At 33.1% G+C, this 12,714-nt stretch overlaps 1 long non-coding RNA gene across 1 annotated transcript in view; it reads left to right on the top strand.

Moving 5' to 3' along the window:
• LOC105504304 overlaps positions 1 to 12,714 on the top strand; it is a 131,376-nt gene that overhangs the window by 29,269 nt on the left and 89,393 nt on the right. The window contains exon 2 of the long non-coding RNA XR_001000592.1: positions 7,887 to 8,045. This is a non-coding gene — a long non-coding RNA (uncharacterized LOC105504304). The remainder of the gene's footprint in view (positions 1 to 7,886; positions 8,046 to 12,714) is intronic.

Here is a 12,714-nt window from a genome sequence, read left to right as displayed (position 1 = left end):
GAAGAACAGAAATGTAGAATTGAGCAGCATCAATTCCCAAAAGTTGCTTACACATTGTTCTAATTTCCTTTCATAGAGAATTTATATACCATATTTAAGGTTTCAACAAATCCTTTATCTAGAAGCAAGTAAAATTTAACAAATTGATAATGTATACTTATACATTTGCTAAGTAATCTATAAATAAATCCATGGGTTTTTAAAAGTCAGAAACTCTCGCAAGCAATATCATTTGAGTTCTTATTTAAACAAAAATAAATGAAACTATACTTCAAAATTATTTTCATTTTTAAATATCTGTAGTTTTTGTAAAGCAGAGCTAAATTTGTTTCTGAATATATTATGGATGGGATATATTATGAATATTCTACTTGTTAAACCACCAAGACAAATGTTATACTTTTGCTCTACAAAATTTGAATTTATAAACAGAATTTACACTCTAGCAAAGCAAATTTGATTTCTCTTTGAAGGAAGAAGACATGTAAATGGTGAGAAATTGGAAAAAAGGATGCTAATTGGATGGCAGTAATGATTCACCATTTTGTTTTAATTGTAAGGCCAAACTAAAAAGGTTGATTTTATATGTTAGGCATGTTCCGTTGTTTATTAAAGAAGAATCAGCACTCTTGATATTTATAGTCAATGTGCATGTCCAGCCTTGACCTATAGTTACGCTACAAATAAAATTGTAATTGTTACTTTAATGTAGGTCCTATCAAAACCATCATTTATTCACATTTGAATAGATTTTTAAAAACTGCTCTTCAATCTTAATAATTTCTGCTGTTAGCACATTATTAACAAAATAACATGTTTTCCTCCAGTGGGCTCAGTGTGTATTACAGGTCACAGTGTTTAGAATGATGACAATGACAGGAAATATATTGGGATGTTCTAAGCAAAGCACACGACAATGCAAGACAAAAAGATCTCCAGAAACCTGCTTGGAGTTTGAAAGAACTTCCTTGTTTTGGGAAGTCTGAAATAGTCTTAGAGTTTTGTTTGATGGTAACAATGAATCTTAAAAGGGAGCAGGAAGGGAGGTGTTGAAGCTGCTAAATTCTCTGTCACAGAATTTTACCAATACTGTTTCCTTGCTCTTTAGCAAACTCTGTTGAGGGGATTACCCTGTTCATACCTGACATTCACAACAGAAATTCCTCTGCTTGTATTGGAAATTTACTAGGTATCAGATGGATTATAGGAGCTACTGAAAGTGTTAGAAGGCACCAAGTAGTCAAGAAATAATTTTTTCAGTTTCCACTTATGCCCATATATTTTATCCCTTTAGAATATCTGTTAGAGAAAATTTACAAAAGACTAGCTAAATGAATAAATTAATAATAGAGGGAAAGGCAGAAGTCAAGATGCGAATTTTTACTGTTTTCTGGGGCAGATTACTAAAAAGAAAATGGAGACTAGAAGACAGTATACTAGAGAAATCACCAATCATGTGTTTATAGGATGAGCAAACAAAAATGAAATTTATACACCATACACAAACCACTTGAACCAAAAGACGTTACTATGAGAACATTTACAAAAGTCTAACTTGGAACTTTGCTTTATATATTTTAGTTCTTTGATTAGAATCTTTGTCCAAGTTCAGTGGCATGTATAATGCTGAGGTCAATAGTATTTTTTCTTCCAGATCTCATTTTCAAGAAATGAAACTTTCTTTCGTACTTTCCTACACAAACAAGATGATTTACTGATGCTCTGACAATTATGCACAGAGCTCATTGTTCTCTGAAATATATACACCAAATTTTTCCTGTTAGATTCATCTAAAGACTAGTACATTGTGCTCTCATGGAGCCAAAGAAAGGAGGAGAAATTTTATTCCTGCCAGGTATTGGGAATCCTATTCAACCTAACCTACCTGAGAAATAAGTGTAACCAGATTTGGGGTGACTCTGGGATCATATCACTAAACAATGTAAGTCATATCATGTACATGGTCTTTATGATAAACCATTTCCAAGAATACCTTTAAATATTGTGAAATGAGAGTATGATAATGAATCTGCCTGTGAAAATCATTATTTTAAATTTGGATATACTCCTTGTTTTTATATAAATTTATGATTATTACTTATAAGTTAGTTTATACTTAAAAGTTTTCCAAGAAGACTGTTATCTAAAATTTTTGAAAGATATTTTATATTTTCCAAAGCATCAATTTGCAAATAGCATAATTCTAGTAAGAAACCTGATTGATTTTCTCTTCTTCTTACAAGATTTAACAAACGACAGCTCTATTGACATTTCTTATGATTTAGGATTCATTAACACTTTTTTCCCCAAAAAGCTTCTCCAAGTGATTAATATATACCTAGAACACAATATATGGAGTCCATCCTATACTTAACAAAAATTCAAATAAGTACACTTTCATCACTTTAAATTTTTGCATGTTGTTCTTGCTTACCTACAAACTCACTGAAATTTTACAGCCAAGGACATGTTTTACTTTCTCTTGCAATTAGCAAAGGTCTACTCTGATAATTATTCCAACACAACAGTTCCTTTAAATTCAAAGTATTTATTTGATTGATTCCAATTTCCACAATAAATATAAGATTCTGGAGTTAAAGTGTGTCATATACTTCTCTTTCACTCAGATATATATAAAATATGAAACAAGTGTTGTTTATTTGTAATTGGACCTATTCCGTTTTGAGTGTAACTTCTTTGACTCAAATTTACATCCACTGTGGGTATGGTTAAGAAAAAAATAAATTTGGTTTTTAGTTCCTAAGTCAGTTGTATGAATGTATATTATACATGTCACAAACCACTGCCCTTGCCACCCAGGACACTTTCCATTCTCATTTTTCTAGTGTTGAGATACGACTTATGAGAGCCTACCAAGAAGTCAAGTAATTCTACTTATGTAGCACAGTTTAGGTCTTTTAATTACTCTCAAATCACCAAAATACATCCTTTAATGTGCAATATAATACATCATTAAAAAAAGCATGTTCTTATGTTCCCCTTTGTTGCTTATTCTCTTATTCATCTTAAAATAAACAGAAATAAATATCTGCTTAAGCTTATTTTACATTTAACCATTCTCAGCTAATCACCTTTAACATGTAATTTTTAAAAATCACTTAAGGATCAAGCAATTCATTCCTAATAGTTAACTGTAACTTAAGCAACTGATTCTTTTTTAAAAACCAAAACAAAAATTTTAAACTCAAACTCAGTGTTTCTAAGCAGGGACACTACGTATAACCTCAATTTGCTACTGTCAAGGTCAATATGGGATCAGTGAGTTCCCATTCTATGATACAGTTGGAAGATAAAGACCCATTACTTCCAGGGGCAGCATTGTCCAGAGCTTTAAGCACAAGTGGGTCAAGTTGCACAGTGAACTCTCTAATTAATGACTGTTGCATTTAGTATGCCCGACACCTCATAAATATACACTACCCAAATAGGATATACATTCCTCCCCCAAAAATAAACCTCCACTAAAATTATCTTATTATGTGTTCCCATTGCATTTCCAGAAGTATGCAGCAAGAATGGACTTTTACAATCTTCTAATAATTTTTTTGTTTGTTTTGTTTTGTTTTTTTAAAGATTGTTTTTCTTAATGTTTACTTGATAGTCTGGAAAATCTATATTCCAGGAAATAATGATTTTCTGCCTAAATGTTAAATGTCTAAATAGAGATCATTTTCAAATAGTAAGCAGTGGGATAAATAATTGTACTCTGCAAGGGTGTGTTTACATGGTCAGAAATATATGATTAATAATTTTTGACTTTGGGGTTTTATGTGAGTATTGCATAAGTGTATCTGAACTGAGCTACTCTTCTGGAATAACCATACAATGCTGCATTGTTTTCTTTTCCCATGTTTCTGTGTATATGTTACTGTTTCAGTTTCATTTGTCAGCAAAAGTCTGTTTACCAGGCTTCCTGTTATTAATGAAGGGAAACAGGTTTTCTTGAAATATACAAGAGACTCTTTAAACTCTTGTCCAGATACTTCAAGGCAAGATATTGATGATTCCATCAATGTTTGCACAAATCTGAAAAATGAATTTAAATACATTGTTGCTTCACATAACCTACAACTTCTTATCTTCCCCGAGAGTGGGAAGTGGGAGGGGGGAGACAAGTAATAAGAAACAAATCACAGTAGCTTCTATCCCTGTTACTAGATACTGAGATAACAGAGGGTTACTTTCTTCCTTTGCCACAAGGATTAACTAACAGATCACAATGTGGATTCTGAAATCTAATGGCCCACAACAATAAGTTGCATAGATCGACTCAAATTGTAAAGTGCTGAAAGACAATGAGATGTATTCTAATGTAAATATACTCATAAAGAGACAAAAATACTGACCTGATTATTGGTGTATTACAAAGCTTTTCATATAGAAACATCTGGTCAGTCTCTCTAGCTCTCTCTCTCTCTCTTTGAAATGGGAAGAAATATACTCGCATGCATTAAAATCAAAAAGGAACCAAAACATCTGGAAGTTTTAGAAGAAAAGCAAAATAGTTATGGGGGAAATTCAGATTAAAAAATGCAGATGTTTAATTCGGCTGTCAGTTTTGTTACAAAGAAATAAGAGCAGAAATAACCAGAAGCCACTGGTGGAAAATTAAAATAGTTTCATGAGCCCTTGCCAAGCTAAAAGCAATGAAATCGGTAACACAATATGGACAGGGGCTTTCTAAACTGAGATCTGAAAATGTTACCATGTGCAATTTTGTAAATTAGCCATTTCCAAAAAGTCTTTTTCTTTAAAGCACAATAAAGTTTTTCAGACTCTCCCTTCTCTCTTTGGTCATTAACATTGGGCAGTTATTCGGGGTTTGGCTTTCATCAACGACAAGCTCTTCCCCACACCCTCCTCACCCCCTTTCTAAGACCTGCTAGTACTGCTGAGTGGCCAGAAATTACAGATGCAAGAAAAGCTGACAAATGACTGCCAGGCCCCTCCCCCAGTGCCTAGACAGTCAAAGCCCCTGCCAGAACATGCCTGAAAGCAGCGCTCCTAGAGACAAAGACACAAAGATTCCATTTTCTCAGTGAAAATAGATTTCATGTGTAAAACACTAGTGAGAAAAATTGAAAGCTGACACATATGTGCAATTTCAGAGAGGCAGGGCTGAATAATTCAAGATTGAAATTGCATTTGATTGCATCAAAGCCTAACAAATGTTGTTTAACCTAAAAGTCTTTTCAGTCTGTAAAAAGACATTCAGTGGCAAGATATTTTAATTTTTTTTAAGCACATGGCTAAAAAGGAAAAGGAATCTTGAGCTCAGTAGAGAGATGTTGATTATATACTACTGTTGGATTAGGAATTAACACTGGCTCACATCACAGGGTCTACAAAATAAGGGGGAAAAGTTTTTTTTAAAAAAAACCATTAAATCAAAGGGTTCTGAAAGATAATATTAAATCCTTATGAGTATGTTTCCTATAAAAAGAATCCCCTCCCAGCAGCCCCAGGGTATCATTACTGGAGAGGCAGCGAGTGGTTTATTAGAGATTCAAACCTTGGCATCTGAGCCTTGCCAAGCATGCAAGTTTTAGCTTGTGTGCCCAGGGCCTTGGCTTCTGCAGTCCCTTCTTCTGGCATCTAACAGTGAAGGCCGTCTGCTCGGCCTCCACACCACACCAGGCAGTGTGTAGGTATAAAGCCTAGGACTGGGAGACAAAGAAAGTTTGTCATTTACTAAGGATGGTTACGCTTTTCTTCCTGCCCGCTTACATATTCACCCAAATCCATTTAGTATCATTTTGTTCTTAACACATAGGCTCAATACTTACAGAAAGCTTGGCTTAATATGTTTTAGAAAGTGTTAGACCCTTAACAGGTGAAAGTATAATTAATAGTAGCTGTCAGGAGTAGTAGACCAAGAAATTGCACTGGGGACATTTTAATTAAAAAGAAAGTTTTACAACAAATTTTTAAAAAATTGACAACACACTTTGTTCTCTCTCATCCCCTTCCAAGCTCCTGAATTTCTTAAATTTATTTGGTCAATAGGAGGATCAGACAGAGAAAAGAGACCGAGAAATTACTTTATAATCTAATGAGAGATAATTGAGAGGAAATTGAAAGGAAAGAGAATATTAGGTAAACCCTATGTCTGTTAAATGTTTTATACAAACTCTTTAAGTCTCAGAGCAACATTCAATTAAGGATACATTTTCAATATCATTTCCAATCTAAGAAAAATACTATGGAGTATTTAAACAAGGTAGTTAAAATATTTATTAATAAAATTAATATTTCATTTGAGATATTAAAATAATGTGAGTATTCATCTATTTGTTTATCAAATGGGAGCACTGGTTTGGGAATTTGGACTTTTTAGCCCTATTCAGCTACTCTGAAATCTCAGTGAGTTTTAGAGCCTTAGTTTACCTATCTATAATATGAAGAATTTTGCCAACTGAAGAAAATGGGCACTAAATCTACAAAGCCAGCACTGACTACAAAACGCTAATATGTCCGGTTGAAGGGAGTGTGCAAAACTTTTGTTGTCTTTTAAAACTTTTAAGATTGATATGCAGAACAGTTCAGTGTATTAATAAGGATAGGAAGTCCCTGGTGAATACAGTAAAACAAATCAGTCCAAAGCTTCCAAAGCTATGTTGTCACTACACCAAAGACCAGTTGATTTGTGTATTTGTTCACTTTTCAGAATGTTTCACATGCTATAAAATTAAATCTGATACTCTGTGACTTTTAATTTATTAAAGTATATCTGCTTTATTTATTTATATTTGTTTATATGATTGATTGATATTAACTCACCCTTCCTTTGTTAGTCATTTAACTACTAAGTATATGTACACAGAATAGCTGAGTGAGCCAGTGTGAACCAGAGTGACCCAAAAATCCAGCCAAAAAATGCAGGCAAGATTATGCCCTTTCCCAGTCTGCCAAGCCCACTGCCTCTGCCTTGGAAGGCAACAACAGCAGTGGATGACATGTGAAGCTTTTCAATATACTGCCTTGCAGTTTCAGCCAACAGGGTCATTCACACCTCTTTAGTTGTGCTTCCTAAGCAGTCTCTAGAGCTTTGAATATAGAATACCATGGGAAGAAAACATATTGTAATATAGAACATGTTCAAGAAAATATTGATAGTGCTTTGAAATGTAAGTAATAGAAATACATTCCTGCAGAGAGAATATGTAATGACTAACCTAAGAAGGTCATCAAACTTATAAATTCTAAGCAGTCTCTTACAGTATTTTTTTAAAACAAAGTATCAAGATTCTATACTTCAATATTGAAAAGAAAAGAAACAGATTTATTTGTCTTTATTTAGCACAATTGAAGGGGGAAAATCATACTGCTCAATCACATTTAATGTTTTCTCATTTGAAAATTTATTATCATAGACTAGAAGAACGTTGTTAACATAAAATAATAATGTTATTATTAGGTAGATAAAGTCTCTTTAGAGATACTGGATGATTAAAAAGCAAGTATATTTATATAAGATGCTTGAGAATAGAATCTTAGATTTTCTTAACAATTATGCTAATATTTAATGTAATATTTTTAAGTGTTTCTATACATGGGATATGCATTGAGAGAAAATGTAGACCTTATATTCAATTAGTATACCAGAAATATTCAAAACTAGTTTATCTTTTCACTAATCTCTGGTTGCTATTTGACAAAGCTTATTTATAGAGGAAAAAAAAATGTTTTCTGCGACCAAATTAGTAGCCCTAGAAAGGAGAAAATTTAGAATGTGAAAAGTTGGCAGATCCCTATGGATTGTTGAACTGGAAAACATCCCCATAAGAGGATAAAAATAAATTTCAGCTAATTTGCTCAGCATGGCCTGAGTTTCACATAATATCTTTTTGTTTTGTTTTGTACAGAGATCCTGGCAACATTACCAACAATCAATGATGGAAACTGAAGGCAGATTGATTTAAATCTTCAATGACAGTTGTACAGAAGTTGAAGAAACATGTCATGTTTCCAAAGAAAAGTGAGTAGCTTGGTTGGTGGTACCCTAAAATTAGGGCATCATTAAGGTACGTCATTTCTTTTAGTTCAATCAAAGTGCTTTGCTGTTTCAATTGTGGAGAATTTCTTCTTCTTTTTTTCAATCTCTCTCTCTCTTCCTCTCATTAGTAGATGTCTTTTATAATTGATGTCATTTACTGTCCTTTCATCAAATGTATGCCACATCACTTAGGCGAAGCAGCAGACAGGGCACCAAAATACACATTACAGGAGACTGGCTTCCATGAGACGCTTCGACTGTCTCATCGGGGCACTTGTAATAAGCATCTTGGTGCCACTGAATGCAATGCTGTATTCAAATAATAGCTTTCATCTTCACTCTTTTTCAATATAAAAGTAAACCTTGAAGCCCTTTGAAGGACCTAACCAAACAACATACCTATGAAAATAGATCAGTAAGGCTTTGAGAAACATTCTTAAGTAAAATCTGTAAAGCATCTTTGCATTTTTTTCAAGAAAGACCTCCAGGTAAATGATGGCTTTTAATAAGACATATGACAATCACAATTACAAGAATCATTAATGTGTGTCCTGTGTGCTATTTTATGTTCCCAGCAGGATATATCTTTTCTCGTCTAGGGTTTCCAGGGCTGTCTACTGTTCTCTATGTGTAAAACGTATTTAAGTGTTCCCCCAATGCTGCAATAATGTTGAAACAACACAAAACAAAAACGAAAAAACCTTTGCCAAGTGGTCAGACAGACTGGAACTAGAGGATTATAGGTAAGAGAGATAAAATGAAGGGTTGAAAGCTATAATTTCTATTTATGTGGTGGCAACCAAATCAGCTGTTGGAGTCAGGCAATTTAAAGATGTGGCTACTGGAGCTCAGAGTCTGGGAAGAAGACACTTCTGCGTCTGACAGTGAATCAGGCTCCCAGTTTTGAAGATGTACTGTAGGTGATTCCTCACTGAATCCATTTCCCGCTTACTTTCCATTCTCCGACCCATTGCTGTGTCCCCACACTTTCCACTTGATTTTATCTCTTTGACAATTCTATGTTTTACTTTCCTTCCTCTCATTCCCCTTTACCCAGTTTTTTTTTTTTACTGTAGTTTCTTGGCCTCTGACTACTGTTCCATGCTGGATGTCCCCAGAAAACAGAGTACGTTTAGAAAGGAGACAGTGCATCTCAGAAGTCCCCTGTCCACTAGTTCATGTTTGAACGTGTTGTGCTCTATGGGTGTCAGAAACATTTGTAGATAAAATAATTTGAGGCATAAATTTTGATAGAAGCAGGATCACCAATGAAATGATAAATGTAGGTACCTGTTTACCTTGCATAATATTCACTATGATCTGGAGAATTTCAATGTATAATTTGGCTTTACTCTTATTTTTCATTAGAATTAACAGAATCTCAGAGCTGGTAGAAAGTATAGAAACTGTGTATACAACTCTCATATTCAGATGAAGAAAATGACGCATAGAAAATCAACTGTCCTAAGCCATTCAGCTTGTCTATAAGTGCTGTTGGCTTAATTATAGTTTTGCATATATTTAGGCGAAGAAAATACTTTCTCAGAAACTGGTTAGAACTGTTTGAGAAGAAATATAATCATCAAAATATATCCACAGTTAAATGTAACCATCCATCATTCAACATAGGCAAGAATATGTATTGAATTGCCTGAGTGTATTATTCATATAGCAAAACTTACTTGAATTGCTAATAAATCTCCTGATCTCTGTATATGTATAAAATATATAAACCCAACCAAATTCTGTACATAAATAAATATTATTTTTGGATACCAGTACAATCCCTATTTCACTTTTGTGTATTCCAGTTATTTATTACTCACAGTTCTGTAGTTTTAACCAGAACAAAGGGATTATCCAGAAGAAAAGAAGGTAAGCTATTTCATCAGTTTTGTTGGAAATCAGAAGTTTTTTTTTTTTTTCTATTATTAGCTTTGTATTCTTAAAAAATAAAAAAGAAGGGAAAAAACTCTCATCTTCTCATTCATAAGAATTCCCATAAAAATTGGCAGTGGTGAGGTGGGGAGGAAATGCATTACCAATAAACAGCTAGATCCTACTGTTGGGGACAATCAGTTTTATTCTACAGAAAATATAATTTGTTCTTGAAGATGTAATAGACATAATATTTTTAAAACCAACATATTAAATATGCCAGTAAATATTTTTGTTAAACAAGGCTTTTACAATTTAAATTACACCCCTAAACTGGCTTTCTAGTTTTTCTAGAGAAATAAAGCAATTTTAAAGGAAATAGCCACTCAGATTAGTATTTCAAATATCATACAAAATGTATGTGGTGATATTACTGAAAATGAGGATTTTTGAAAACTAAAAAAGCAAAAAGTCATTGCTCTGAAAGCCTTCAAGACTGCCTTAAGGTTAACAATGCAAGTCTTAGATGTATTTAGGTAATCATAATTTGATTAGCTTTCTAATTCTAAACATATTTTGACTCAAATGTTTAAAATATGGTCATCTATTCAGTTAAAGATGAACATTTTGATGAAATAGCAATACTTAAAGGGTTTTCCATTTTCACAATTAAGTGCTACCTGTTATTTATTCAGAGCAAATGTTTCAGTCTCAAAACACTGAAGACACATCTCAGTGAAATAAAAATAATCTTTTTCTTTTTTTTAAGAAATCAGAATATGTGGCAGTCGGCAGGCTTAATTTGTATTTTATGGGCTCCAAATTCAGATGAATATTATGAAGATCTGAATTGTCTCAATGGCTGTCATAATTTAAATAATAATAATATGTCAAAAATATAAACTATTATCATATAATTAATTCGTATATATGGAAAATTGAATTCTCTTAGCCAAAAAAAGTAGAGGGAAATCATCACAAAGGAGAGTGAACATAACTATTTTTTCGTGTTATTTCTATAGACTTCTCTGTAACAATTGATATGAAGATATCATCAGAATTTGTAGGTGTGCAGTATCTGTGGTATTAATAAAGTTCTCTATAATCAAATATAGCAGAAATAATTAGGCTTCACACCAGCTGTCTTTCCTAGAATCTTCAGGGACAGGAAGTGCAGCTGTGTATCACCTGCCCATATTCTACAAATAGCACTGAAGGATATAACTCAATGAAACTTGAAACCAGATTGCACAAAAATACATTATTCCCAATTTTTTATTTTTTATATTTCTAGATGAATTATAAATTCACAGCAACAATTGTCTATTGTTACCTTTATGTTGCAAATTATACTAAATTTTGAGTGACATCTTTAGACAGGGAAGCCTAGAAACATCCTTTGGCTAAAAAATGAAAAGGTCATAATGTACACTAGAGAAAACATTTCTAGAAAATATACCTTTCGTTGTGCCTTTTGTGCCTTTAAAAACTAAAGTTTTTAAAGGCACAACGAAAGGTATATTTTAATCAACAGCTTATATTGTTTAGAAATTTGGCTGTGATTTAGTATTTTGTCAACTAATTTTCAATCACAAGAAAATTTAGAAAGTGACAAAATAGAAATAAAAGTCTTAGGAATAATAATTATATAGATAGTGAAATAACTACTTTTTATAAGGAGTAGTAATTTCATAATGTAATAACTTCCTTTTCAGAAAAAGAAAGTGATTAACAAAGCTAAACATTCACACAAGGCAATGTACCACATAATTCAAAATGCCAGTGCAAAAATATTAGTTAATAAATAAAGATTCAATGCTTGTCTGTAATAATTAGTCATAGTTTCTGCACTTAGAAGGAAAGTTCTCCCTGGGAGTTGAGAATTAGAGTGGAAACGGAGATTTTGAGTATAAGAAAAGTGAATTTCATTCATGTTGCAGGGTTACACTGCTATGATGGAAGGCTTTCATTTTTCAAGTAGGAAACATGGGAATTACAGTAACTATGGCCAATTTATATTGGCCTAGAGAACACTATTTTTCTCTGGGCCCGAATTTCTCAACAGGTGCCACTATTGATGTTTTGGACCAGATAATTCTTTGTCCTGAGGAAATTTGCTGTGCATTGGAGGATTTTTATCAGCATTATTGACCTCTCCCCACTAGATGCCAAGAGTACCCCCTCCCACTATGGTGATATCCATATATTCCCAAATGTTCCCTAGAGAACAAAATCTGCTTAGACCATTTGTCTAGGCAAGTTTGCTTTCTTCATTTAACTTTATGCAAAATGAGTTTGATTGGTTCTTTGAATTAACATTAATAGGAATTTTGCACAGGGAAAGTTTATGTAATAAGTTAAGAATAGCTCTACAATGCAAACGTTTCTGCAGGATACAAAAATAAGAATATCAATGGTATATTCATCTCTTGAAATATTTGCTATACAACACATGTTGAATGTTGAAAGATGTTGAATGTAGGCTCATGTTTTGTGCCTTATTTGAAAATTTGCAATGTAAATAAGGTAAATAGATGCAAAATGTTTGCCTTTGGGCATGAAAAGGTTTTCCTGTGTGTTATAGTTAAATACGGTAATAGGTTTTTAGAGGTAACTTTCTTTGGCAGTGAACAAAACAAGACCCTACTATGATGACTCTACACGGAGCTGATTTTAACCGCAGAGTAGCCTTCACAATTCCATAAATGTTGGCTTTATCCATGTATTAAAGCACGGATTTCTTGGGAGACTACAAATATTGAGAGTGAAAGATAAAATCTGAAAAGAACCTGGGAAATCATCATTAAATTGAGCTGATA

The sequence above is a fragment of the Colobus angolensis genome, unplaced genomic scaffold, assembly GCF_000951035.1.
Source record: "Colobus angolensis palliatus isolate OR3802 unplaced genomic scaffold, Cang.pa_1.0 Scaffold91, whole genome shotgun sequence".
NCBI classification, from domain to species: domain Eukaryota; kingdom Metazoa; phylum Chordata; class Mammalia; order Primates; family Cercopithecidae; genus Colobus; species Colobus angolensis.
The sequence above is the reverse complement of the archived record's forward strand: the minus strand, read 5'-3'. Positions and strand labels throughout refer to the sequence as shown.